Raw genomic sequence first — 5,664 nt, forward strand, 5'->3', positions numbered from 1 at the left:
TATATATATATATATATATACATACATATATATATATATATATACACACAAATAAACAGTTTGAAAATCCATGATTTTGGGGGGAAATACTATTATAGTTTCCCTTTAAACAATTGTTGAAAAAAAACCCTGAAACACTTGCTATGGCTTGGGGAAACAGCTATTATGGAATCATATCATGATTTGAGCTCTGCTAAGAGGCAGGATCATAGTTCAAGGTAGCATATCCTCCTCTTCAAAGGATGTCACATTGCCAAATACTCAAGCATTTACGTTTCTCCGGTAAAGGCAAGCATGGACACTGAGGGATCCTGGAGAAGGGGGTCTTGCAGTAAAAGCAATCATATTAGGACTTGTTCTATCAATGCATTTAGGAGAGCAGGGTGGGATGGGTAGCTTAGATTCTTATTTTTGACATAGATCTACAATTATCACCCACTGGCCTTTTATCTCAGGAGGAGACCCTCACCATCTACAGCAGTATTTGTAATGTAACATACATTTTAAACTCCAGTAGACAGAGTAAGACTTTCATATAACAGCCACCCAACAAGTGGATGGAGTTGAGGAATATGGTGTGAAGATATCGACGGCTGAGTTCACAAAGTATATTTATGAGAAGATACCGGGAAGGATCGGCCTAAAGAAAAGATTTTACCATCCGCTTTAGGTTTCTGTTATGTCCAATTTAATTGTCTCTAGAAGCACATGCAAGTCGTCTTCTTGATAAATTAGGTGGTGCATTTGGTAGCACCACTGTCTTTTTCCTGTTTATGGGATATTGGCCTGAGCTGAATACATTTTGAAAAACCCAACATTATGGGTTGTAAACATAAGTAATCTGCAGCTGATATGACGACCACATTTGGATGCTAATAACCATGTAAGGTTTTGCTGTTTTGCAGAATTTAAATTGGATCCAGAAACAAATGTGTCCGATTTCTATAGATTAAAGTATAATGCATGCAGTGTACATATTAATCTATAGATTTCTGCCATTTAATATGTACTGTATAGTAGGGTTGCACAAATACCAAGTACAGTACTCGGTACAAGTACATGTACCGATACTTTTGAAAAAAGAAAGTATACTTGCCTTATCCTCAGTCCTGCCTGGCTGCTAGACTGGTGCCCATAGCCTCTTCTCCCCTGGGCTCCAGCAGTCTAAGGACTGCTGACATCATTACATCTTATGCAGGTCCATTGACTTGCATTAGACGTGAGGACACCGACTGACAGAGAACAGAGGATCAGGTGATTATATCTTCTTTATTCTGGCTCCTAGAGATAAACGAGCACTAACCCTTGCACTGTGGGGGTAATCCCACTACAAGGCTTAGTTTTATAAAAAACCTGGAGTTCTGTTTTAAAACCTCAGTTGTACTTTTTTTTTTTTTTTACTTACTAGACGCAGCTCATGATCTTTGGACTCATTCACAAGATGCAAGCCGTGGTGTTCCATAGAATGTTTTGTTTCTACCGCTGCAGAGAATACTCTGTGATTGACCTGTTTTGAGCCCTCCCCTCCACCTTTCCCCTTTTTTTTTTTTTTTCATTCATTGATTTCAATGTGCTTTATAAATGTGCCATTTTTTTTAAACAGTGCTATGGCTGTGGTAAGGTCATACCACTCCTTTATAAATGGGTACCTTGTAGTGCCTAATGTAGAGGACATCCAGTACTGTGCAAAAGTTTTAGGCGGCTGTGACAAAATTCTGTAAGTAAGAATGCTTTCAGAAATCAAAGTGTTAATAGTTTATTTTTATCAATTAACGAAATGCAAAGTAAATGAACAGAAGAGAAATCCAAATCAATATTTGGTGTGATCACCCTTTGCCTTCAAAACAGCATCAATTCTTCTAGGTACACTTGTACACAGTTTTTGAGAGAACTCGGCAGGTAGGTTGTACCAAACATCTTGGAGAACTAACCACAGATCTTCTGTGGATGTCGGCTGCAGGCTGCCTCAAATCCTTCTGTCTCTTCATGTAATCCCAGACAGACTCCATGATGTTGAGATCAGGGCCCTGTGGGGGCCAAACCATCATTTCCAGGACTCATTGTTCTTTTTTACACTGAAGATCGTTCTTAAAGGAGAACTATGGTTTAAGTGTTTTTCCCCATAGTTCTCCTCAGGGTCACGGGAGGACATAAACTAGCTTCCTATAGCTTGCGGTATACTAAGACCGCCGCCGCCGGGACGGATCCCGACATTACTGTCGAGATCCACCCAGCTGCGTGATTGACAGCTGGCTCTGCCTATCTAGAGGCAGAGCCAGCTGCACCCTCCCCCGTTCGTTCCTCCAGTCAGTCAGTGGGGAGGGGGGTAATCCCTGTAGGGAGCCGTGAGTGACACGGCTCTCTGCAGGGACATGATCGAGAAGTGAGCGAGCGACGGTATGTGTTCGCTCACTTCCCCATCTATTGAGCCGACGTGTGACAGTTTAATTGTCGCACGTCGGCTCGAACTATGAGGATGGGGTAAAATCACTCACCTCATAGTTCTCCTTTAATGACACTGGCTGTATTTTTGGGGTTGTTGTCATGCTGCATAATAAATTTGGGGCCAATCACACGCTTCCCTGATGGTATGATGGATAAGTATCTGCTTGCATTTCTCAGCATTGAGGACATCATTGATCCTGACCAAATCTCCAACTCCATTGGCAGAAAAGCAGCCCCAGACTTGCAAGGAACCTCCACCATGCTTTACTGTTGCTGCAGACACATTATTGTACCACTCTCCAGCTCTATGGGAAATAAACTGCCTCCTGCTACAGCCAAATATTTCAAATTTTGCCCCAAAGCACATACTGCTATGTTTTAGTCCCTATGTTATAGTTGAATTGCTTAGCCTTGTTTCCATGTTGGAGGTATGGCTTTTTGGCTGTAATTCTTCCATGAAGACCACTTCATGCCCGACTTCTCTGGACAGTAGATGGGTGGACTTGGGTCTCACTGGTTACCGCCACTTCACTGCTGGACATCTTCCGGTGTCAAAGGGCAGCATGATGTGTCTTTCATCTGCTGCATTGTTTCCTTGGCCGACCACTGCATCTACGGTCCTCAACGGTGCCCATTTCTTTGTACTTCTTCAAAAACAGCACATCTTGAAACCCTAGTCTGCTCTGAAATCTTTGCCTGGAAGAGACCTTGTGCCTTGCTGCTGTGCTCAGTCTTGCCATGGTGTATGACTTGTGACATGAAACTGTCTTCCACAACCTCACCTTAGTAGCAGAGTTTGGCTGTTCCTCACCCAGTTTTAAACCTACAAACCCACTTGTGTTTCAGTTAATGACTGTCTCTCAACCTATATATAAAATTGATTATCATTAGCACCTGCTTGATATAATTGGTTAATCATACACCTGACTCTAATCCTACAAAGCACCTGGACGAATTACGGTAATCGACCGCACATGTTTTCGTCTGCGCATGTGCAGTGTAAATCGTACGAATTTTGACGTAGGGAAACGCCACCGACCTTGCGCAAATCGTGCGATCGACCGACGATTTCTAACTTTCTGGTTAGTCAAAAGTCGAACGATTGTACTGTATTTGCTGTTGTACACTGCCCATCAACCTTACGTATATCGGACGAAAACGCGATCGCATATGAATATCGGCCGATATTCGTAAGGTGTATGGGCAGCTTAAGAATTGATGCTGTTTGAAGCCAAAGGGTAGTCACATGAAATTTAGATGTTGCTTCTATTTACTCACTTTGCATTTTGTAAATTGATAAAAAATAAACAATAAAATTACTTATTTCTGAAAGTATTCTTACTTTACAGCATTTTTTCCCCACCTGCCTGAAACTTGTGCACAGTACTGTATGTGCTTTAATTACTTTCACATTGACAGATTCCCTACAAAGGAAACCTGTCCCAACCAAAATATGTTGTCTAGCATTTTACACCTCTCATGAAAATTCTGGTTACCTGGCTGCCATGCTAATCCTTTATCTTCAGTACATTGAGTGGCTGATCTGCAGTTGGTATGCAGATATAGAGTTTTGACTTCACTTCCTACATACTTGTTCTGAGTCAGTGAATCAGAGTATTGAAGCCAGACATTTTTCAGAGAGGTTGAAATTAATAGCTCTTGCATTTTTCAAATGATGGGTTTTCTTTAACTTAAAGTGTATGCCTGTCAAAATGTTTAAAAAATCATATTCAGTATATTTCTGCACTGCATGCACACTGCAGGTACAGAAATGTACCTGTTCATCGTGCCGGAATCCAGTGTGCTCCTAACTATGTGCAGTGAGCTGACAACTCTGCCCCTGCCATACTAAAATACCACACAGAGTTGTCAGCCCTGCCTGAGTTCTCTAGAAAACACCTCCCCCTTATGTTATGGAGAGGGGAAGTTGTTCTTTAGTCATAGTAGAACTGGGCAAGGCTAAAATACTGCTTTTTGCAATTCCAGAGTGTTGTCAGGTCAAACAAGTAGATCAACAGCCACATTTCTGTACTTGTAGCATTTTTATTGGATAAAACATTGGGAAATGTGCATGTATTGCAGAGATGCTCTGGATATATATTGTTTTTTTTGTCCTTGCATACATTTGAAAAAAATGCAAACAAGCAAATCCTGCTATATGTGATATTCTTCAAGGGGACCTGTGACATTTTTTACAAAAATCAAAATCCAAACATATCTTTTTTTTAAGTGACACTAAACTCAGGAGATAAATCTTACAAATGCATTCAAGTACCTTAACTATTATCAAAAATGTATTTTATTTGTGTATCGCTCGGCAGTAGATCCTCAAATCATCTCTGAATTGGTGCTGACACTGTCCTTCCTTCTGGAGGGTGGCTACTTTTGTTCCCCATGGTCCCTGTGTGTGTTGTGAAGTAGCCACCATTCTAAGCTCACTCCTGTGATGGACTACAATCTCATGTTTAGTTTACTGATTTGTATTGAGATTGTAGTCCCCCATGGAGCAAGCTTGAAGCGGTGACTAGTTTACATCACACAGGGACCATGTGGAACAAAAGTAGCCCCCCTCCAGAAGGAAGGACAGTGTCAGCACCAATTCAGAGATGATTTGAGGATCTACAGCTGAGTGATCCTTTATTGACCAGTTCACTTCTTGTATTGCAGCAGGAGAATACTTTAGAACAGAGTGTTCCTTCTTTATGTGAAAAGTCAAGTAGATGTAAAATAAGCTCATTCCTTTATGGAAACCAAATGGAGGCGTGTAGCCCAGGTTCCAGCTTAGGACATGAACGGTGGATGATGTTTGGTTGCTGGGCTCTCACTACTTCTTCATTCCTCCAGATTTCATTAATGTGCCCAAAGGTGTTTTATTATTTGATTTTATCCATATGTTGTTATACGATTTGCAGTAAACCCAGTGCTGTAAACTTACAATACTTGTTCTAGATGACAGCAGATGTATTTATTACAGTAAAGGTTGTTGCCTTTTCTTATAGTACATAGATATACTTTTAATTTAAACACAACCATTTTTTCTTGTATGCTATACAGCTGTAAATAGCATTAAGCTTCACACCATGGTATAGGAATATATTATTTTACCTAATTTTGACATTCAGATTTTCTTTTTTATTCCTGGCAGTAAGAAACAGAAAAAAAAAGTGTTATGGGAATTTTACAATATACTGCATCTTTAACCTGCCACTCCATTAAACA

This window comes from Nanorana parkeri, unplaced genomic scaffold, assembly GCF_000935625.1.
Source record: "Nanorana parkeri isolate BGI_ZX_2015 unplaced genomic scaffold, ASM93562v1 scaffold653, whole genome shotgun sequence".
Taxonomy (NCBI): domain Eukaryota; kingdom Metazoa; phylum Chordata; class Amphibia; order Anura; family Dicroglossidae; genus Nanorana; species Nanorana parkeri.